This window comes from Dasypus novemcinctus, chromosome 15 (assembly GCF_030445035.2).
Source record: "Dasypus novemcinctus isolate mDasNov1 chromosome 15, mDasNov1.1.hap2, whole genome shotgun sequence".
In the NCBI taxonomy this organism is placed as follows: domain Eukaryota; kingdom Metazoa; phylum Chordata; class Mammalia; order Cingulata; family Dasypodidae; genus Dasypus; species Dasypus novemcinctus.
In genome coordinates this window covers 92,657,068-92,681,218 of record NC_080687.1, presented here as the reverse complement: position 1 = coordinate 92,681,218, position 24,151 = coordinate 92,657,068, and the positions used below count along the sequence as shown (strand labels likewise).

General features: G+C 45.7%; 1 pseudogene; it reads left to right on the top strand.

Annotated features, from left to right (window-relative positions):
- The first annotated feature begins 11,337 nt into the window (after nt 1-11,337).
- Nucleotides 11,338-12,077, top strand: LOC101431084 (pre-mRNA-splicing regulator WTAP-like; annotated as a pseudogene).
- The last annotated feature ends 12,074 nt before the right edge of the window (nt 12,078-24,151 follow it).

The window sequence follows — 24,151 nt, the reverse complement described above, 5'->3', positions numbered from 1 at the left end:
TTAATATCCAGAATAAATGAAGAAACCTTAAAAACTTAGCTTAAAAACAAACTGACAAAAATCCACTTTTTAAAAATGTATAGGGAAGCAGACTTGGCTCAACTGATAGAGCATCCACCTACCACATAGGAGGTCCAGGGTTCAAACCCAGGGCCTCCTGGCCTATGTGGTGAGCTGGCCCACGCTCAGTGTTGCTGCGCGCAAGGAGTGCCGTGCCACGTGGGGGTATCCCCGCAGAGGGATACAAGGAGTGTGCCCTGCAAGGAGAGCCACCTGGTGTGAAAAAAGCGCAGCCTGCCCAGGAGTGGCACCACACACACACAGAGCTGACACAGCAAGATGACGCAACAAAAACAGAGAGATGCCCTATGCCACCAAGAATGCAAGCAGACACAGAAGAACACACAGCAAATGGACACAGAGAGCAGACAATGGGGGGGGGGGGAATAAATCTTTAAAAAAATAAATAAAAATGAATAAAGGACTTGCGTAAACATTTTTCTAAGGAAGACTGCAGCATTTGACATGAATTCCAAAAATAGATATTGGATTATGTTTGTAATCTGGTCTGTACCTGGGCATGATTAAGTTATGATTAGGGCTTTGATTGGGCCACATCATTAGAGCGTTGAGTCCCTACCCCTTGGTGGATGGGGACTCACAGATAATAGGCATGGCAAAGGACAGAGTTGAGGGTTCTTAATGTTGGAGTTTTGATGCTGGAGTTTGATGCTGAAGTCTTAAGCTGGAGCCCCGGGGAAAGAGACAGAGCCATTTGCTTGATGGTCTACAGCTGACCTTGTGGAGAGAGATAAAACCTAGAAAGCCTCATAGTCTACAGCTGACCTTGTGGAGGAAACAGAGGAGCTGAGCCCAGAGGAACCCAGGAAGCCTGAACCCTGGCAGATGTCGGCAGCCATCTTGCTCCAACATGTGGAAATAGACTTTGGTGAGGGAAGTAACTTGTGCTTTATGGCCTGGTATCTGCAAGCTCCTACCCCAAATAAATACCCTTTATAAAAACTAACCAATTTCTGGTATTTTGCATCAGCACCCCTTTGGCTGACTAATACAAAGACATACAAACGGCCAATATGTACATGAAAAGACATTCTATATCGGTAGTCACTAGAGAAATCCAAATGAAAAGCACAATGAAATACCACCCTATGCCCACTAGAATGGCTAGAATTTTTTTAAAAATGGAAAATGCGAAGTGTTGGTGAGGATGTGGAGAAATCAGAACCCTCCTGCATTGCTGATGGGAATGTAAAATGGTGCAGCTGTTTAGCAGTTTCTCAAAAATTAAACAGAATTACCATATGACCCGGCAATTCCACTCTTACTTATATTCCCAAAGAATTGAAAACAGGGACTCAAAAAACAGTTACTTGTACACCAATGTTTATAGCAGCATTATTCACAATAGCCCAAGCGTCCATCAAAAGATGAATGGATAAACGTAGTATGTACATACAATGGAATATTCTTCAGCCATAAAAAGGAATGCGATTCTTATACATGTCATGTCATGGGTGAACTTTGAAGACATTATGCTTAGTAAAACAAGCCAGATACAAAAAGACAAATATGGTCTGATTCCACCTATATGAAATACCCAGAATAAGCAAATTCACAGAGACAAAAAGAAGATTACAGGTTCCCAGGAGGCAGGGGGCGGAGTGAGGAATGGGAAGGTCTTGTTTAACAAGTAGAGAGTTTCTCCGGGGGTGATGAAAAGGTTTTGGTAATGGATTGTAGTGATGGTAGCCCAAAACTGTAAATGCAATTAATGCCACTGAATTGTACACTTTAAGTGACAAACTGTACACTTAAAGTGGCAAATTTTTTTAAAAGATCACCTTTGAAGAACGCTTTATTGGAGAGCAAGAGAGAAGCAGAGAGGCTCTTCTAGAACATGGTGAATTAGAGGTAATAACAATGGCAGTGGAGTGAAGAATATATGCATAATTTTTTTTTAAGCAGTGGCAGCAGAACCTGTTGATTGATTAGTGGGCTTGGGGGCATGAGGGAGAGAAGAGTCAAGGAGAGCTCCCCGTTTCCTCTTGAGCACCTGGGTGAATTACACCTGCGCATCCCCAGCTTTCTCAGTTCACAGCCCCCTTAGCATCTCGGTGAATTTTTCACAGTTCCCCCAGGCTGAAAGAAATGTCTAACGGTTCCATTTAATAAAAGTTAGATCCATATAATGTAGCATGTATTTGTGTCACATCCTTATGTGTCACATGTTTTTGTCACTATTTAATACCCATAAATCAAAAGAAAAAATAATGCTTCTATCTCATTTTTAAATTTTCACAATTATTTACCGATGTTATGTGTGTGCCCACTGGGCGTGGCACAACTTCTCAAATCTTGGAATCAGATTAGACACTGCCATCCTCATTCCTGCATTGGTGTTTATATAGTTCTTGCTTTATGTCTCAGTAACTGCCCAAAACAATTAAACCAACTGTCATTGGGAAGCAAATGCAGCTCAGTGGTTGAGCACCTGCTTCCCATGCATGAGGTCCCGGGTTCAAGGCCCACTTAAAAAAAAAATCCTAATTAGTTTGGAGCTCAGCCCACACAGTGCTCTTTCAATCCCGCCACTCTGCGATGCAATGGGGATACGAGGTGCATTGGCACACTGGCGAAGAAAGGGCACCCCCAAAACTCCAAAGCTCCACTCCCACTGGGACTGTAAGTGGACCTGAGAATGATGGTGTCATCGGCAACAACAGTAAAGATTTATTCTCTCTGATAATTTCAACAATTTGAAGAAGAGGAATTGAAAGACTCTGCATGTGACTCTTGAAAATTTGTCCAGTAAAGTTTTTTTTTTTAGGAGGTACCCGGAATTGACCCTAGGATCTCACACCTGGGAGGCACTTGCAATCACTGAGTTACACCCACTCCGTAGGCCAGTAAACTTGAAACTGATGTCTCTACCGGAATGCGTTTCCTTTTAGCAGGTAGGAACTCAACTGTATTTCTTTATTTAATGATTGCGATTAAAGCCTCAAAATATCTGAAGGAGTCACTAAGAACTTGCATTGTAAATATTGAAGGAAAAAGCATAGTCTTGCTCAGTGCCTCTTTTGCAGTGTGGTTTAAACTTTGGAATTGGACAGCCCTGGTACAGAATTTCAAATACCGGGCTTCGTAGCTGTGGCCTAGGGCCACTTATGTAACTTCTGTGAGCCCTGGATTTCTCAGTCAAATAACAGGATACTTTGCCAGGTTGTTGTGACTCTTTAAATGAAAAACACATGTAAAATACCTTGTTCTGTTTCATATGGTGTCTCGGGAGCACTGGGGAGAGGTGACAAAGCAGCACAGATTCCTGAAGAGCTAGAAGGGGTGGGCAGAACCGCGGAGGAGTTGGAGTCTCTGGAGGTTTCAGAGTCCAAGGGCACCCAGGGGGAGGAGCCTCAGCAGCCGGGGGAGGGGCCTCAGGAAGCTGAAGGGAGGGGCCTCAGAGCACGCAGGGGGAGGAGCCTCAGCAATCAGGGGGATGGGCCTAAGGGTGGGGGGGGCGGCCTCAGAGCATGGTGGAGCCTCAGCAATTAGGCTGGGGGGGGGCCTCAGGGGTCAGAGGAAGGGGCCTCAGGGAAGTCAGGGGGAGGGGCCTCAGAGGACCGGGGGGAGGAGCCTCAGCAGTCAGGGGAGGGGCCTCAGGAAGCTGAAGGGAGGGGCCTCAGAGCACCCAGGGGGAGGAGCCTCAGCAGTCAGGGGGAGGGTCCTCAGGACACCCAAGGGGAGGAGCCTCAGCAGTTAGGGGAAGGGGCCTAAGGGCACGGGGCAGGGGAGGCCAGCGGCCTCAGAGCATGGGAGAGCCTCAGCAATTGGGCGGAGGGGCCTCAGCAGTCAGGGGGGCCTCAGCCATCAGGGGAAGGGGCCTCAGGGAAGTCAGGGGGAGGGGCCTCAGCAGTCAGGGGGCGGGCCCTGGGGAGCCAGGCAGGCCTCCCAGAGGCAGGGGCAGGGTCTTAGGGCATCCAGGGCAGGAACCTGAGAGGCCAGCGGGAAGGCCCCAGCGCGTCCAGAGCAGGGGGTCTCAGGGAGCTGGGCGGCCAAGTGCCAAGGGGGGCCTCGAGGCCACGAGGTGTCTGCCCCCTCTCTCTGTTTCCTGACGGATGTGACACAGCGAGGAAACAAGAGGGGTCTCCCCTGAGAGGAGGCCGGCGGGAGCCGGGCTCGAGGTGTCCTGCCCCGAGCGGAAGGGCCGATTGTGATCTTCCGGCCCTGAAACGCCTGCCGAGGGGACGAGGAGCGGGAACTCGGCGTCCCGGGCGCGGGGAGCGCGGCGAGCGCGGCACGTGAGCGCGGCAGGCCCGCCCCGTGGGAGGCGCTGCGCCGCTGCAGGCGGACGCCACGGGCCACCGCGCCCCCGGCCGGCCGGGTCGGGGGAGGGCGCGCCGCCCCCGGGAGCTCTGCCAGGGAGAGAAGCGCCTCAGAGCCTGGCCGGGCCGAGCCGCCTTCCCGCCGGGGCACCGCCGCCTCAGGACGCCGGCGTCGCGGCCCGGCCCCCTGCCGGCACCCCTTGGAAGGGCTGCGCGTGGAAGCGGGAGCAAGCAGTGGAAAGCAGGGTTTCTCTCGCCGTGAAGTGACCTAAGCGCGGCCTGAGGACCCCCCACGCACACTCACACACACTCACACACACCTTTACACACAGTCACATTCACACATTCGCCCACCCTCGCACACATTCGCACATACACATTCACACACGTTCACACACCCATGCACACCCGTTGACACTATGAACACGTTTACCACCAACTTTAAAGGTTTTAAACCTGCCCAGAAATCCACCTCAGTATCTTTTGTTTCCCTGTGTTCTCCTCTACCTAAGCTTGTTATTTGTGATTCTCCAGCATTCAAGATAATGAAATTTCTTGTTCTGTGTCGTTTGTTTGCCTGGTAATCTTGCACACATATTTTTTCTGTATACCACTTTTTATTGTACATATTACTGCAACTACTTTATGATTGAAATTTAAGCAGTATTTATATGGGAGAGTGTGATCCAGTTTCAAAACAAATTAGTGAAGCTCAAAGTTAGAAGAAGGAAGAAGAAGAAGAAGAGAAAAAAGAAAGAACAACACAGCTGAAGTTTGCTCATGACACCACTTATGCTTTTCTGTATTGTCTCATTTAATCTCCACAGGAAGTAGGTACTATTGCTCATCCCATATTACAGAAAAAGAATTTAAGTCACAGGAGCTTAATGAACTCACAGCTTGTAACTGGCCTAGCTGAGATCTGAACCCTGAAGCCTGGCTCCTCTCTACTCCTGCTTCCATTCTCCCCTTTATTTCCCCCTTGAGGGTCCCTGACCCAGAGCCCCACCCTTCTAAGAAGCCAGCCCTGCTGGGTCTGGATGGGCCCCAGGGTGCGTGGTGGCCTCTGATGGTTGCGTGGGGTGCCAGGGCTGCAGAGGGGTGCCAGGGCTGCAGGAGGGAACGGTGCCCTGGACCTGAGCCCGCCCCCACCCCCCAAGCACACTGGAACCTTTGTCAGCCTTCCTGGTTGGAGCCCAGCCTTGCTTTCTTTTGAGAATATAAAGGCTAAGGACAATGTTGACAAAGCATTGTCCTTTCCTGCCTAGGGGCCAGGGATCAAACGAGGTCCTGAACTGCCTCCAAGACAGACCTCAGTTCTGATCAATGGGAGGGCGGAAAAGGATCTTTGAGGAGGCCTGAGGGCAAGACAATTGGCTGCCAGGCTGACAAACCAGTCCTCCTCCCCCTCTCCCCCCTCTGTCCCCTCGCCCTCTCCCCCCTCTTCCCCCTCACCCTTTCCTTCCTCTATCTCCTCACCCTCCTCTATCCAGTCACCCCCCTCTACCCCCTCACCCTCTCCCCTCACCCTCACCCTCCTCTATCCCCTCACCTCTCTCCCCTCTCCCCTCCCCCTCTCCCCCTCTACCCCCTCGCCTTCTCCCCCTCTACCCCCTCACCCTCACTCTCCTCTATCCCCTCACCTCTCTCCCCTCTCCCCTCCCCCTCTCCCCCTCTACCCACTCACCTTCTCCCCCTCTACCCCCTCACCCTCTCCCCTCAACCTCACCCTCCTCTATCCCCTCGCTTCTCTCTCTTCTATCCCCTCCCCCTCTCCCCCTCTACCCCCTCACCCTCTCCCTCTATCCCCTCACCCTCCCCTCTCCCCCCTCACCGTCAGGGGCCACCGCAGCTAACCTGCTAACTAGCTCACTTGACAGAGCTGTCTATTTCCCTGCCCACTCCCCTCACCACTGGGGCCTAAACTGTGCTCCCACGAATGCTTGAGTCCTTGGCGTTCGTTTGGTCTCCAAAGCAGGAAGCCTCTCTGCCGTTGAGTGGAGCCACACCAGGGAGAGGCACTGTCCCTGTCCTCTGACGGCTGAGACCCCACTAACTCTTAGGTAAAAACAAAAGAAAAGAAAAAGCCCACAACCAAAACATGGAGCCCTTCTTTCGGTCATGATCTGGAAAGTTACACCTGCTATTCTTCCTCTCCTCAGTCATCTTAAATTGGCCATTTACAAAGGATTTTGCCTGTTCATTTTGATTTTAATTGTCTGTGTCTTCCTCATTTGTTTCAACTAGGTGTGTATAACACAAGGGATCTCTAAAACCCTCCCCATGGGGCAATCAGCCGCCCTCTCATTCCCACTGCAATTGGAAAGGGTTCTGCAGCCATTCCTACAAGTCTGTGGTAGCAAGATGACCTACTCAAAAGCTTCACCCCTTTTCACTAAATAAATCCATGTACATAATCAGTAAATATACCGGACAAAGCACACAGCACATTGTTAACACATTTTTAAGCTCACTCATTTATTCATTCCACAGGTATTAAGTGCTTCTTTTTTTTTTTAAAGATTTATTTATTTATTTCTCTCCCCTCGCCCCACCCCCCACCCCCCACCCCCCACCCGGTTGTCTGTTCTCTGTGTCTATTTGCTGCGTCTTCTTTGTCCGCTTCTGTTGTTGTCAGCGGCACGGGAATCTGTGTTTCTTTTTGTTGCATCATCTTGTTGTGTCAGCTCTCTGTGTGGGTGGCACCATTCCTGGGGAGGCTGCACTTTCTTTCACGCTGGGCGGCTCTCCTTACGGGGCGCACTCCTTGCATGTGGGGCTCCGCTACACGGAGGGCACCCCTGCATGGCAGGGCACTCCTTGCGTGCATCAGCACTGCGCATGGGCCAGCTCCACACGGGTCAAGGAGGCCCGGGGTTTGAACCCTGGACCTCCCATGTGGTAGACGGACGCCCTAACCACTGGGCCAAGTCGGCCACCATTAAGTGCTTCTTATATGCCAAGCTCTCTATGGGGCCAAAAAAACAAAGCCAAGGCAAAGCATGAGAAAAATCAGACCTCCTGATGCATCTTTTGTTTTCCACCTTTGATGGGTCTGTGAAGTGTAGAGAACTATTGCTCTACTATAATAAAAACAGGATGATAGTAAGTCTGCCTGAGAACTGAGCACCTGCAGGGGAAAGCATGTGCTCCAGGTCAAGGGAGCAGCCTGTACTGGCTCCAGGCTTCCACGTGGCAAAGCCAGCCCAGGGCTGCCCGAGGCGCCTACTGCCAAGAGAATTCAGGACCCTCAGTTCTTAAATGACTTCTCCCAATTTTAAGTATTTATTCTTATTTTAACAACAACAACAACATTATTTAAGCTGAATAAAATGTGCCTGCCAACCCGATGTGGCCTGGGGCGACCGTTTGGTGAACCCTGTCCAGGTTTAAGGCACTTCCATCCGTGGAATGTGGTCGCTGTAATAAAACGGAGGCTCCCTGTTGTGAACGCAGCGAGGAAACTGCAGGCTGTCAGAAAACCACGATCAAAATGAGTCAGGATCCCAATGACAAGTCAAAGCCGGGATGCTTATCTCAGATGCTGGGTGGCAGGCTGCCGTTTCCATTTCTGCCTACAGGCTTTTCTTATAAACTTCTGGGAGAATTTAGGGTGTCTAAAGTGCAGTTTCTTTTCTGGTCTTTGAAACAAGAATGCAGCTGAGCTGACTCTTTTTACAAGGGCTAATGAGCCCGGGCTGACAGCATGCTGTTGACAGACACAGGCAGGGGACCCCCCAGGGTAAATGTGCCTTTGACTGGACGACTCGTGCTCTCAGTGTGTCTCCAGTGTTTCTCATGTAGGAGTGGACGGACCCATTTGCCAGGCTCCCTGGCCCCTTCTTTCTCCCTCTGGCTTACGGGGAATGCAGCAGAAGAGTGGTGGCTAGAAGTGGACAGCAATAGTAGGTGGCATGTTTAGGCTTCCTATCAGAACAAGGCTGCAGGGGGAGCAGATGTAGCTCAGTGGTTGAGCACCTGCTTCCCATGTACCAGGTCCCAGGTTCCATCTCTGGTACCTCCTAAAAACAAACAAAAAAATCACCGCTCCTTGAGAAGTGGATATACCTCAGGGGTTGAGCACCTGCCTCCCAAGTACAAGGTCCTGGGTTCAATCCCTGGTACATCCTTTAAAAAAAAAAAAGCTGAAGAGGGTTCCTTAAAAACAGAAGAAGCCTCTGTACCCATCCTATGCTACAAAGGCAGCGTCTTTCACTCTCATCTCATGTAATTTTTATCCCTCACCTCCCCTGAAAGGCCTCTGAGGCTGTGTCTTAGGTTGCCTTGCTGCTATGACAAATACCACCCACTGGTGGGCTTCATAATGGAAATTTATTGCTTCATGGCTTCAGAGGCTACAAGTTCAGAACCAAGTCATCATCACCCAGACCTTGCTCTCTCCATGAGGTGCTTCACATTCTGGTGCTGACTTGCCACAATCCTTGGGGTTCCTTGCCTGGCATCTCCACCTCTCATCACATGGAGATCTCTCTCTCCTGTGTCTGCTATTCCAGCTTCTGCTACTTCTGGCTCCAGCCTGCGTGGCCTTCTCTCACTGTATCCAAATTTCTTCTGCTTATAAAGGTCTCCACTACTATGGATTAAGAGTCACCCTAATTCAGTTGGACACACCTCATCTAAAAATAACATCTTCAGAGGTCTTGTTTACAATAGGTTCACACCCACAGAAACGTGGATTAAGATTAAGAATTTGGTTGCTTTTTTTTTGGGAGGGGGGAGAGTGGTACATGAGTCAACCTATCACAGGCACCTCCCATGCATACACAACAGCTCTATAAGATGGTGGGTGAAAAGCAAGTCAGCTGCAGACAAATCTCGCAGCCTCTGCTATTTCTCACCTGCCTGGCACATGGCAGCAAGAATCCTTCAGACTTGCTTCGCAATCTTATCACTTTCCTGGTCACCAGGCAGTTTGAGACTATTTTATGAATCCCAAAATGAGGAAGATTATGTTTGTAAATTAATCATTGCTGTGGGTGTGATACCCTTTGAATGCACTGAATTCAGTTCCTTGATTAGATTACTTGATAAGATTGCTTTAGGGCTTTTGATTAAACTACATCAGTGGGTGTGATCCATGTTGAGTTTCTCGCTGGGTCTGATAAAAATGGAGACACAGAGAAACACCAAGGAAGCCGCCATATTTGATCCTACCATGTAAGGTAAAGAATGAGAGGATCACTTAAGCACGAAGCCCCAAGAGGTTGGGACCACAGAGCACCTGTCATCTCCTGACAACATGTTACAGACACACTAGAAAACAATCCTAAAGACAGTCTTGCTGGATATAAAATTCTTGATTGGCAATTGTTTTCCTTCAGCACTTTAAATATTTTGTCCCACTGTCTTCGGGTCTTCCTGGTTTCTGACTAGAAATTGGCACTTAGTCTTATTGGGACTCCCTTGTACATAACGTGCTGCTTCTGTCTTGCAGCTTTCAGAACTCTCTCCTTGTCCTTTGTCAGTTTAACTACTATGTGTCCGTGCTGGGCATGGTTCTCTTTGAGTTTATCCTGTTTGGGGTTTGTTGGGCTTTTTTAATACCTTTGGTTAAAATTCATGTTTTTTTGTTAAATTTTGGAAGTTTTCTGCCTTTTTTTTTTTTTTTCAGTATTACTTCTGTCTCTTTCTTTCTTCTTTTTCTTGGTATCCTCTTTATTTTATATTTTGGTGTTCTTGATGGTGTCCCGCAGCTCTTTTAGGTTCAGTTCACTATTTTCATTCTTTTTTCCTTTCTTCTCCTCAGTCTGAGTCATTTCAATTGTCCTGTCTCTGAGTTCACTTGATTCTTTTTTTCTGTCAGTTCCAATCTGTTAGTGAAACCCTCTAGGGAATTTTAAATTTCAGTTATTTTGGTCTTCAACTCCAGTACTAGTTTAGTATTTTAAATTTTCTATCTCTTTATTGAAATTTCCATATTGTTCATTCATCATTTTCTGGTATTTTTTAGTTTTCTCCAGTTTTCTTTTATCTTCTTGAGCTTACTGAAGAATGTTTTTAAAAATATATTTGCACATCCAAAGTCTGGTCTTTTTTGTTGTTGGTTTCTGAATTGCCATTTTTTTCCTCTGGATAGGTCATCATTTCCTCTTTCTTTGTTTTCTTATAAACTTTTTTTCATTAAGTACATTTAATATTTTATTTTATTTATTTTTAAAGAAGCTTTAGATTACTCTTATCCACTTCATCTAAGGTAGGTCCCTGGTTATCATCTTCTATAGCACTTAGCACATTTCTATTTAAGTATCAATTTCTGAGTTTACTTGTTCCATCTTTCTCTTACACTAGACTGTCAGTGTCTTGATGACAGTAACCCTGTGTGACCTGTTTCTCACTCTTTCTCTGATCATTAGCCTAGTGCTTGATGCATAATCAATGTCCCATAAATATTTGTTCAGTGAATGAATGAAGGGCCAATAATCAGTGGCTCTACAGCAGTGTTTCCCAAACTTTAAAAAATTCTACTTGTGACCAGCCCTGGGATAAACTGAAGAGGCTACTCACTGAAGAGGCAACTGGCCCAGAAACTTCCTCTTTGCTCTGAGGACCCAGGCGATGCATTTCTTTGCCCATCTGACACCTTTTCCATGGCTCTCTGGGAAGCCCTTTTTAAAGGAACCAGACCGAAAGGAAAGGACACTAGGCAGTGGACTGAAGTGGCATAAAGAAATAAAGACCTTCAGTACAGGTAACCATATAAGTAATGATAAATACCAGTGCTATTGTGTTGTATTTTGTGGTATGTAACTCCACTTTTTACTTCTTACACGTTCTAAAATGCAAATGCACAAAAAGTAATGATAAGAGATTTGGCAGCTGCCAGTGCGCGCCCCGACCGTACATAAGGGAGCTTCTCTGCTGGTGCCGCTGGCGTCAGGGTGCCTCTGCTCCTGTTTCTTCTCCTCCCCGGGTGGGATCTGGTGACGGGCAGGCAACTGCAGCCGCATCCAGGAGGCAACTTCTCGGATTCAAAATGACCAAGGAAGAATCTCTTCCCAAAAAGGTTCGACTGAGTGAAACAGACTTCAAAGTTATGGCAAGAGATGAATAAATTCTAAGATGGAAACAATATGAAGCATAGGTGCACGCTTTGGAGAGTAGGTGCACAGATCTTAACTCTAATGCTGTAACTGACTTGAAGGAATCTGAAGAAAAATTAAAGCAACGACAGCAAGAATCTGCACACAGGGAAAACATCCTTGTAATGAGGCTAGCCACCAAGGAACAAGAGAGGCAAGAATGTGCTGCTCAATTCCAGTACCTGATGCAGGTCCAGCAGCCTAGCATTGCCCAGGTGAGATCTACGATGGTAGACCCAGCAATCAGCTTATTTTTCCTAAAAACGGAAGGTGAACTGGAGCAGACTAAAGACAAACTGGAACAAGCCCAAACTGAACTGAGAGTCTGGAAGTTTACACCTGATAGGTAAACAAATCATACTCCCCAGTCAAGAATTCCCTTACAGTCCCACTACGAGAAAGCTGTGGTGGGACAGCCAAGTACTTTTTTGAGAAAAAAAAAAAGTCACATTCTTATATTGTCCAGCTAGCACTAGTTAATGTAAAACTTATCAGATGAACCTCACGTTTCAGCTTTTTTCTCTCCCCTCTCCCCATCAGAGGCCTGATGTTGTCAGACTATTCCAAAGAAGTGGCCACCTCCAAAAATTCCCCTTCTAGAACACACAGACACTTGAGAAATGTTGTCGTCTGAAGAAAACAGAGGGAGAAACAGAAGTCTTTAGTCTGTGGCACACTGTGTCTTCAAAAGTATGGAGGAATGAAAACCTAGAAATTTTAAATCATGAACTGAACGGGCAAAACTCCAGTAAAATGTGAAAATGGAATACGCATCGCTGTTAACTTTGAGCATAGTGGCTTAGAGACACTGTATATCGGTTTTGCCAATAAGACTGTGGACTTCATGCTTCTTGTTTGAATTTCTGGGTCAAAACTCACGTGAGGTGAATTTTGCCTTTAAAGTGTTTTATTTGCTAAGAACCTACTTTTAATAGTCTTGAGTGAATCAAATAATAGAAGGCAGTACAAGCAGTTCATACATTTGACCATTTAGTTTAAAGCTCTATATTAGTGGATTGAGCCTTAAGTTGATGTGAGTTTAACCAATGGTTTGTTCTTTGAATGGTTGCTAATACTGCAGATAATCTTACTAAAGACAGTACAAACATAAAGGTGTAGTGTTAAATTGCAGGTTTAAACAGTTTGAAGCATTATAAACATTCATTTCATACTAGATTGTATAAGGATATTGGCTGTGATGAGACTCATGCGTTATTTTTTCAGTAGTGAAATTTATTAAGTCTCCATTCATTCAACAGGCACATGTTGAAAGAGCATTGTCACTGGTGTTAATGGGGAGTGAGTGCCTTCATTGTATCTGGGCCTTTAGTATTCCACTCTTGATATTAAATTAAATGTGCCTTGAAATAGTTGTTTCTTTTTTTAAAAAGTAATAATAAATCTGGACATACGATGTGTAAAAAATATAATTTTTAACAAGTATAAGCAGAAAGTGGAGGTACAGAGGAATATAGGAACAGTGTATGTGTATGCTCTTCAAGTTAAGTTGTATCAAATTAAACTTGCTTGTTATAGATTTAGGATGTTAAATGTAATCCCCATGGTAACCACAAAGAAAATATATGCACAGAAGGAAATGAGAAGGGACTCAAAATGGTACAACACCAAAAAAAAAAAAAAAGACAGCAGTCATTAATGGAAGAATTGACGGACAAAAACGGTATAGGACTTCCAAACACTAAATAGCAAAATGGTAGAAGAAATCCTCTTCAGTAATTACTTTAAAGATTTATTTTATTTATTTTTATCCCCTTCCCCCTGTTGTCTGCTCTCTGTGTCCATTCGCTATATGTTCTTCTGCGTCCACTTGCATTATCTGGCAGCACTGGGAAATTGCATCTCTTTTTTTGTTGCGCCATCTTGCTGCGTCAGGTCTCCGTGTGTGCAGCGCCATTCCTGGGCGGGTTGTACTTTTTTCATGTGGGGCGGCTCTTCTTATGGGGCTCACTCCTTGAGCATGCGGCCCTCCCATGCAGGGGCAAACCCTGTGTGGCACGGCACTCCTTGCGCATGGCAGCACTGTGCATGGGCCAGCTCACCACACGGGTCAGGAGACCCTGGGTATTGAACCCTTGACCCTCCATATGGTAGGCAGATGCGCTATCAGTTGAGCCACAGTCTGCTTCCCAGTAGTTACTTTAAATGTTAATGGATTAAACTATCCAGTAAAAACACAGAGATTGGCAGAATGGATAAAAAGAACATTACCCAACTATATGCTGTTTACAAGAGTCTCACCTTAAATTCAAAGACTCAAGTAGGTTGAAAGTGAAAGGATAGAAAAAATATGCCATGCAAATAGTAACCAAAAGAGAGCTGGGGTAGCTATGCTAATATCAGATAAAGCTGTAACAAGTGACAGGAAATTCACTATATACAGATAAAGGAGTCAGTTCAACAGGAAGACATAGCAACAATAAATATATATGTACCTAATGGCAAATCCTCAAAATACCTGAAGGATATTGACAGAATTTGAAGCAAGGAATAACTGGTTCTACATTACTAGTAGGATACTTCAACATACCACTTTCAATAATGGGTAGAATATCTACACAAACAAGGTAAATAGAAGGCTTGAACAGTATACCATAAATCAACTAGACCTAGCAGCCATGTATAAGCACTTCACTCAAGAGCAGCAGAACATAAATTCTTCTCTAGTGCACATGTCATTATTCAGGATAGGTGATGTGTTAGGTCACAAAACAAGTCTCAATACATTCAAAAATACTGAAATCATACAGTTTATCTTCTCTGACCACAAATGAATAGTTAGAAATCAACAATAAAGAGAGAATTGGAACATTTACAAATAAGTGAAAATCAAACACTGCACTCTTAACAACCAATGGGTCAAAGAAGAAATCACATGGAGAATTAGGAAATATCTTGAGGCAAATGAAAATGAAAACACAACATAGCAAAATGTAGAGGATGCAGCAAAGGCAGTGCTGAGAGGGAAATTTATAGCTCTAAATGCTTACGTTAAAAAAGAAGAAAGTTCTCAAAGCAAAGACGTAACCTTAAAACTGAAAATTTAGGAAAAAAAAAAACAAACTAACTAAATCCAAAGTGAGTGTAATTGGAGACAAATGAAATAGAGAATAAAAAACCAGTAGAGGGAAGCGGATTTGGCTCAATTGATAGAGCATCTGCCTACCACATGGGAGGTCCAGGGTTCAAACCCAGGGCCTCCTGACCTGTGTGGTGAGCTGGCCCACGCGCAGTGCTGATGCATGCAAGGAGTGCCGTGCCACACAGGGGTGACCCCCACACTGGGGATCCCCACGCACAAGGAGTGCGCCCTACAAGAAGAGCCGCCCCGCGTGAAAAAGTGCAGCCTGCCCAGGAGTGGTGCCATGCACACAGAGCGCTGACGTAGCAAGTTGACATAACAAAAAGAGACACAGATTCCTGGTGCTGCCGAGAATGCAAGCAGACACAGAAGAACACACAGCGAATGGACCCTGAGAGCAGACAATGGCAGTGGGGGGGGGGGTGGGAGGATACATTTTTAAAATAAATAAATAAATAAAAACAGTAGAGAGGGAGCGGGTGTGGCTCGAGTGGTTGGGCACCTGCTTCCCACATGAGATGTCCCAGATTCGGTTCCTGGTGCCTCCAAAAAAACAACAACAAGCAAACCAACAAACAAAAAAACAACTCAGGGATGCTGATGTGGCTTAGTGATTGGGCACCAGCTTCCCACATACAAGGTCCCAGGTTTGATCCCTGACCCCCGGCCCCCAAAAAAAAAATTGTTAAAAACAAAACAAATAGAATCAACAAAATCAACAAAAAATTGGCTCTTTAGATCAATCAAATTGACAAATCTTTAGCTGGAGTGACACAGAAAAGAAGAGAGAGGACAGAAATAACTTAAAATCAGAAATGAAAGGGGGACATTACTACTGGCCCCAAGTAATTATAAAGGATTATATGAGGGCACTATAACAACAGTACACCAACAAATTATACAACCTAGATGAAATGGACAAATTCCTAGGAACACACAAACTGCCTACACTGACTCAAGAAGAAATAGAAGATATCAGCAGACCAATAACAACAAAGAGATTGAATCAATAATCAAAAGCCTCCTAACATTAAGGCTAAAAAAAAGGAAATGGTGCATCAACATTCTCAATGGAAAACTAGCAGCACATATGATACAAGATCAACATGCGAAAATTTTTAGTGTTTATATGCACTAGTAATGAACAATCTGAAGATATCAAGAAAAAAATTCCATTTACAATAGCAGCTAAACAAATCAAATTTCTAAGAATAAACTTAACCAAGGATGTAAAGGGCTTGCACATGGAGAACTAAAAAACAGTGTCAAAAAAATCAAAGAAGACATAAATAAATGGAAGGACATTCTGTGCCCATGAATTAGGAGCCAAATATAGTTAGGTTGTCATTTCTACCCCAAAGTGATTTATATATTCAACACAATCTCAATCAAAATCCCAATCACTTTTTGTGCAGAAATAGAAAAGCCAATCATGACATTTACATGGAAAGGTAAAAGGTCCCAAACAGCAAAAACCATTTTGAAAAAGTAGAATGAAGTTGGAGGACTCGCACTCCCAGCTTTAAAGCTTATTACAAAGGTACAGTAATCAAAACAGCATTGTTTCAGCACAAGGACAGCCATAAGGTAAGGGAAGTTAATTGAGAGTTCATAGCTATGGCCAATTGATTTTTACAAAAATGCTAAGTCCTGTCCATAGGGGAAGAATAGTCTCTTCAGCAAATGGTGTTAGGAAAACTGGACAACCATATGCAAAAGAATAAAGGGAGGCCCTTACCTCACACCATATACAAAAATTAACTCTAAATGGATCAGAAACCTAAATATCAGAACCAAAACTATAAAACTCCTAGAAAATAAAACAGAGGGAAGCATTATCAGAACCTTACCTTAGGCAATGGTTTCTTAGACTTTATACTGCATGAAAAGTACCTCCTCATGAAAATAAAAAGATAGCCTACAGATAGGAGAAAATATTTGGAAACCACATATCTGATAAGGGTTCAATATCCAGAATATATTTTTTTAAATCCAAGAGTTCAGCAACAAAAAAAAACCTCAATAGACATTTACCCAAAGAAGATAGTCAAAAGGCTATAAAGCATAAAAAAGAACATTCAACATCATCAGTCATTAAGAAAATGTAAGTAAAACCACAATGAGATACCGTTTCACATGCACTAGAACGGCTACTATTAACAAAACAGAAAATAGCAAGTCTTGGAGAGGATGTGGTGAAATAGGAACATTCACTCATTGTTGATGGATAAAAAATGGTGCAGCCACTATGCAAAACAGTTTGGTGGCTCCTCAGAAAGTTTAACAGAGAATTACCATATCACCCAGCAACCCCACTTCTAAGTATATACCCAAAAGAACTGAAAGCAGGGGCTAGAACAGATATTTGCACACTGATGCACATATCAGCATTATCCCCAGTTGTCAAAAGATGGAAGCAACCCAAGTGTCCATTAATCAAAAGATGGATAAATAAAATGTGGTCTATACATACAATGGAATATTATTCAGCTATCAAAAGGAATGACATACTGATACGTGTGACAATATGGATGAACTCTGAAGACATCATCCTGAGTGGAGTAAGCCAGACACAGAAGGACAAATATTGCACGGTCTTACAAGTATGAAATAATTAGAATAAACAAATTAATAGAGTCAGAAACGTGAATACATGTCCCCAGGGGTTGGGGTGGGGGTAGAGAATGGGGAGTTAATGTTTAATTGGTACATGTTTGGGGTGATGGAAAGGTTTTGGTAATGGATGGTGGTGATGGAAGTTAAACATTGTAAATGTAATTTAATGCCACTACATTATATATTTGAATCTAATTAAAAGGCGGAATTTTTAGGTCTGTGCAACACCAACGGTGAACCCTAATGTAAACTGTGGGCTATATTTAATAACATAATTATAATACTATAGCACTGCTGTTCCTTTAGTTGTAACAAAGGTACCTCACTAATGCAATGTGTTAATAGGGAAAACTGTGAGGGGAGGTATGTGGACCCTGTTGTCCGCACGATTTTTCTGTAAACCCACAACTTCTTAATAAAAAAAGCTTACACTTCAGACACACTGTGTGTATCGGCCGTCGGCACCCAACCCCCTTTGCCAGCCTCCGGGTCAGGAAGGGCGACCCTGTCACCACCTCCAGGGCAGGGGGGGCAGCAAAGCGCGCAGCCTTTGGGGCCAGGGGCCCCACCTGCTCCCCCGCCAGTGTCGGGGTGGCCGGCCACGGCACGACGCGTGCCGGCACCGGGTGGAAAAGAGGTTTACTCACGTGGAGAGGCGACAAAGCCAAGCCAGCCGCCCCGGCCGCCTGCGCCACGGCCCCTGCCGGAAACAGGTGGCGCACGGGGCGGGGAGGTGCGCGCACACTTAACGCCGCAGAGGTCTCCGGGAAGGTTGACGTTTGCTCCTGCGAGAGGGCGAGGAAAGGACCGGAAGTTCCCCTCGAGCTGGGGGATGAGTCTCACCTCCAGGCCCAGCCCAGACGGCCAGGCCACCTCGGGGCGCAGCACGGGGCTTCTCTGTGGGTCCCGGGGCAAGCAGCAGGCTGCGCTCGGCCGCCCCCTGCCCCAGAGGGTCTGCCCAGGGCCCTCTCAGGTGGTGCTTGGGCCACCGCACTTTGCGGACCCCCACACCCCAATCAAAGGGATCTTGATCGGCAAGAGCCCCAACCCGGATTTCTGTAACCCCTGCTTATACCTCTTCCATTGTGCTTAGGGCATTACTATGAACCAAATATATTGTGTAACATATCATATGATTCAAATAAAATTTATATCTATCATTTAAATGAGAAATGTATGTTTTTATTTTTAAAAAAAGATCTATTCAGGGGTGCGGATGTAACCCAAGGGTTTGAGGGCCTCTCTTCCAAGTACAAGGTCCGGGGTTTGCTCCCCAGTACCTCCTAAAAACAAATAGACAAAGGAAAGTGCCAGTGCGTGTGGGGAGTGGATGTAGCTCCGTGGCTGAGTGCCTACTTCCCATGTACAAAGTCGTGGGTTCAATCGCCCACACCTCCTTTTAAAAAAAATCTACTTAGATGAGTTTTTCTGCGCAGATTGCAAGCTCCTGGGGGACAGAGACTTGATCTTGTTTATTATACCAACAAATATTTCATGATGAGTAAAGCGAAGTCTGCCCAAACGGCCGAGCCACTAAGCGCTGCTCATCCCCTCGCTTTCCAGCCCTCGCAGTGTTTGCTCATTCCTGAGGCAGGGCCTCCACATGTGGCCTCCCCACCCAGCTCCCTGGGGGTGAAGGCCGGTCCCTCTTTGTGCCTTTGCATGGGTCGCCATGCTGTGCCCTGCATTCTCAAAGGGCCCTCCAGAGGCCACTGGAAGAAATGGGCTGTCAGGCAAAAATGGATTTAAACAAGTAGGCTGTTACTGACTCTTGGAGTTTTAATCCTTTTACTCTTGGTCACCAGGTTGATGAAGTGCCTTTGGCTGCCGCAGAAGGATTTCATTTGCTTAATGCTTCTCCGACATGTCTGCTGAAAATAAGGCACCATCAGAAACATCATCCAATCCTCCTGGCAAAACTTCCCAATATTCCACACAGACCGTACATTCAAGGGGAGACGATGATGAGTTTTTGCAGGGAGAATTCTCTGAAGAAGACTTTTATGAAGAGTATCTGGAGGAGGGAGAGTATCTGGAGGAGGGAGAGTATCTAGAGGAGGGAGAGTATCTAGAGGAGGGAGAGTATCTGTACGAAGGAGAGTATCTGCAGGAGGAAAAGTATCCAGCAGAGAAAAAGTACCTGGAAGGCAATGAGAATTCGTATGAAGGATATATGGGTACAGGTGAGTATCTGGAGGAGGGATGCTATCTAGAGGAGGAAAAGTAGCTGAAAAGGAAAAAGTATTCTAGAAGAAGAGTATCTGGAGAAGGTGAGTATCTGGAGGAGGACCTCACCACAGTTCCCAGGGAAGAAGAACAAACCTGAGATAAGCCAAAGCTCAAATGATTGGCCCTCTCCATGGTGCCAAGAGGTGGGAAAAACCATTATTGACCAATTCTACTCACAATTTTAACAGTTGTGGCCCAGGCACCAGGCCCAGCGAACTAACAGGGAGACTTAGAGAATGTAAAGCTCCTGTTTCTTTTTTTTTTTAATGACCCATAATTTTTATTTTCCCTCTTTTTTATTACACCTATTATATGTGTTCCTTGTGGAGGTGCTAGAAATGGTACCTAAGCAAAAAGGAGAAAGCAAAACTCACCATCACCCAATGATAGTCACGTTTCATAGTTTGATTACATCCTCCTCGGACTTATAATATCTTACCTTTTATAAAAGGATCAGACTTTACATACTCTTTTGTAACCTGCTTTTTCAGGTGCATTCCTTCATTAACTTATATATCGTAATTATATATGAATATCATATACATGTATGACTATCATTTCCTGTCGTCGAATTTTCTGCAGATCATTTTCCTGGCTGTCTATTGTGCTGTGTACATATTCCCTTATGTTTTTCATTGCTCCCCTCTGGTTTACCATTCATTGCCTCTGGTGGTTTGCGTGTGACTTTGTTGAAACAGCACTGGTGGTGAGCATCCTGCTAGCTCCATTTTTATCTCTCACCTCTAAGTATTTCCTAGAATTCGTTCTTAGCATCTGTTGCTAAGTCACGACCAGTGAGGGTCCCCAGGGTGTCAGCCCTGGAAGGGCCCGTGTTGCTCTGCCTGTGAGTGTTTGACTTTGGAGAGACTTCTCTCATCCTAGGGCTGACATTCTCAGCACTGTTTCTGTAAGAGGCAGCCTTTCCTTAGGTCAGGCTTTTTCCTTTGGCGGTCGCCTCCTTGTGCTGTGTGCTAGAAGTGGACAATATACATTGTCTCCAGGCCCATGCAGTACCTTCTCGTGATGTCATGACCGCACAGCATATCCCTCTAGGTTGAGGGTTCTGAACCTTTTTTGTCCCATGGACCCCTTACTAAGTGCACACTATACTGTGTGTCATTTAAGAAATACATCACACCCGCACCAACACATCCCCACAAGAATCATGCTGTTGTTTTTTTACTTCTATTCAAGCTCATGGACCCCTGGTTAAGAAGCCCTGATCTAAGTGCAGAAATTTTCAAATCCAGATTGTTGGCATCATCTCAACGCTGATCTAGAATAAGACCTAAAGTATTTTTCTGGGTCTGGTTCTGCTACCAACTCCAAGCATCCCAGGGAGCTGGAATTTTTAAATTCCAATCTGATTACACACAACCTGCCTCCTGACAGCTGGGTGGTCTCAGCAACCACACAGGAGTTTTACCTTTTCCTCCCTCTCTGTCAGATCAGGTGCTTGTCTTAGGTTCCTCCTGCTCTCCTGGAAGCCCTAGTGATGCACTGGAGTGGCAGTCCTCTATTGCTGGGAAACCCTCTCTTCTGTGTGCCCCTATCGTGAAGTGCCCTCTTGGAATCCCAATATCCCACTTTCCATGTACTAGAGTAGTTTTTTTGTTTTTTTTTAAAGATTTATTTTATTTATTTCTCCCCACCGCCACTCCCCCATTGTCTGCTCTCTTGTGTCCATTCGCTGTGTGTTCTTCTGTGTCCACTTGCTTTCTCAGTGGCTCCGGGAATCTGTGTCTCTTTTTTTTTTTGGTTGCATCATCTTACTGTGTCAGCTCTCCATGTGTGTGGCGCCACTCCTGGGCAGGTTGCACTTTTCGTGTGGGGCGGCTCTCCTTGCGGGGCGCACTCCTTGCACGTGGGGCTCCCCTACGCGGGGGACACCCCTGTGTGGCAGGGCACTCCTTTTGCGCAGCAGCACTGCGCATGGACCCACTGACCACACGGGCCAGGAGGCCCTGGGTTTGAACCCTGGACCTCCCATATGGCAGACGGAAGCTCTATCAGTTGAGCCACATCTGCTTCCCCCAAGAGTAGTTCTACGAGTGAAAAGGAGCACTCAGGACTTTTCTCTTGCATGGTGTGTGTCAAGCATTCTTAACATGCTCCCTCTCTCCCCTGGATCTCTGTCAATACATTCCCCACTAGAGTAAGACCGAGATAATGCTGTCAAGCCGCCCGAGACATGGGTAACGCAAAGGCTTTGAAAATAAATGCCCTGTTAGCAAAGCAAAATTGGACAGGCACAGAAAAAAAACTATATGGAAATGTTAAAATGCCTTTCAAGGCACACAGAAGAATGTCTTACTGCCTGAAAATCCAGGGCAAAACAGGTCAAGAATGGATTTACAAGAGGATTCTCAAGTTCCCAAAGGCATTTACATCAAGATTTCTTTATGTAGCTAATTCTCCCTATACCTTTAAACCTCACTTGGTTTACCCCATGTTTTGACCCTCGGTGCCTAAAGAGTGCCTTCCTGACCCGTAACAGAGGCTCAGTAAAATGCAAAGGAAATCGAGGGGTCACACCACATTTTCTAAAGCAAGGCACACATTTTTTTAATTAATTGGCACCTATAAAACAAACCCTAGAGAGAGCAAATGGACTTCCAGCTCTTGTGCTGATGGTTTAATTGCTAGCAGTTGGCAGTGGAACATTGCATTGAGAAAGATTCTGAGGCCTGTTTGGGCTCAGCAGGAAAGAGTGCCATGATCAATTACTGATGCCTTCCACAGCATCAGAAGGGGATGCAGGGGCATGAGTGGCTTTGATTTTTCCATTGGGGGCAGATAGGTGTCTGTCACAAAGGGCACTTTTTTCCTCCTTTCTTAGGAGCTTTATTGCCTCAGTTTGAACCCCTGCTCCCCCACTTAACTGTTGTACAAGCTGGGGCAAGACGCAACACCTTCCTGGGTCTTGGTTTTCTAGCAGCCAGTTAACAATAGACCCACCTTGCAGTGTGGTTATGAAGATGAAAGGGCTAACATGTGTAATGCAGAGCCTCGTGAGCTCTGCTGGGCACAGAGCATTTTAAGCCTGTGTGAAGGGTTAGCTGTTACTACTAATATAGTTAAATACCAGCTTTCCTTCACTACTGACTTGTGAAGGGTAGTTTACGCTCCCCTGCGTGCATTTCCTCCCTTTGTGAAACGGACATACCCAAAAGACCAGAGAAAATGCAGTGAATGAGAATGTGGGCAGGATCTGCACAGCCCCTCCCGGCTGCCCCTCCAGGCAGGTCAGCTTCGGAGATTCCCTCAGCTCTGGGCCCAGCTCCACCCACCCCTTCTTGCCCTTAAAGGGGAGATTTTCCCCAGACTGTGGAAACTCTTCTAAGATTATTTAAGCAACTCAGATGTAAGGAGCAGCATCCATTTCCACTGAATAATTAAGGTTCCCATACATCTGACCCCCCCGGAGAGGTTCCAATAGCTGGGTATAAAATCCAGGAGTAAACCGCCGTGGCATCTCACGACCCTGGGCAGGTCGCTTGCCTTCTCTAGGTTTCCTTTTCACCATGTGTCAAAACGCCTTTCTTCACAGTGCAGCTGCGATAAGTAAAGGAGACAACCTATCTGAAAATGTTTTGAAAAGTCTCCCATACCAGACAGTTAGTTGTAAGGTATAGAAATACTCTTTTGATTGCACAAGAAGGGTGGTGCCAGGAGGAAGGCGTGTAACCTATTCCGCGTAGAACGTGCTTGAGAGCACAGCCACCTCCATCACAAGCCCCTTTTGTTTTGTTAGAACACCTGCTCTTCCTAAGAAGGAATTCCGCTTAGTGGGAAACAGCACTCTAGAGATATCAGTGTGTTGATTTCGACTTGCAATGCTTTTACCTCATAGTGTGTTGACACACATCATCTGCTGGCCTTGACGTTCTTTACCTTCACTAGTTCCTTTCTGGCAGCTCCAAATGCTGTTTTGTCTCAGTGCTCTGATTCGGTAGCCATTTCCAGTTAAGGGTTGGTGTCGTGACTACTACTTTCAATGGGAAACCCAGTGATTCTGTGTACTTAAGAAGGTAGGGAAGATGCTCATAAGGAAGGGATGGGAAAGCCAGCAGATATTTCATGCAGGAAGGTTTGGTTTGGGGCAGAGTTTCCTAGCCAGAGGGCCTCCACCACGGGCCACTGGTGTGGGGACAGCCTGTCCCACCCTGGGCTCTGCACCAACGGCATATGTCTTGCCCCAAAGAAGGACAGGGAACAGTCCAGCGGCATAGGGTGAGGAATAGCAAGCATTCTTATATTTCACAGGGTTTGTTGTTGGGGTTCAGAAGTGGGAAGAGTCTTGTCCAGCAAGGCAATGAAGAAAGCACACGCATACACCAGTTGTATGCTTAAAGAAGCAGCTCCCTGTGTTACTTCTTAGCTGGTATCTATAGATTTCTTAGATTCTTGGCTATGATGTAGAATTAACAAGTGATCACGACTTAGGAATTTGTTTTCCTGATTAATCATAAGTATTTCTGACCTAGTACAGCTCGTGAGTAAATGTCTCCTTGTGTGTTTACAGCAGGCTATGTTCTGATCGTCACAGTTGCTTTCATCCCCTTGTGTACCCAACAAATTTTCCTGGGCACTACGTGACTTACAAGGCTTCCTACGATGGCACCAGTGCGCTCGAGGCTTTTGTGACAGCTAGGGTTAGCTATCTCAGCTGAGCTGTTAGGGCCTCTCAGAGGCAGCCTGGTTCAACACAGTTTTTCTCCCAAAAATTACAGGCATCCACCCACCCAAGTCACCAAAGAGAA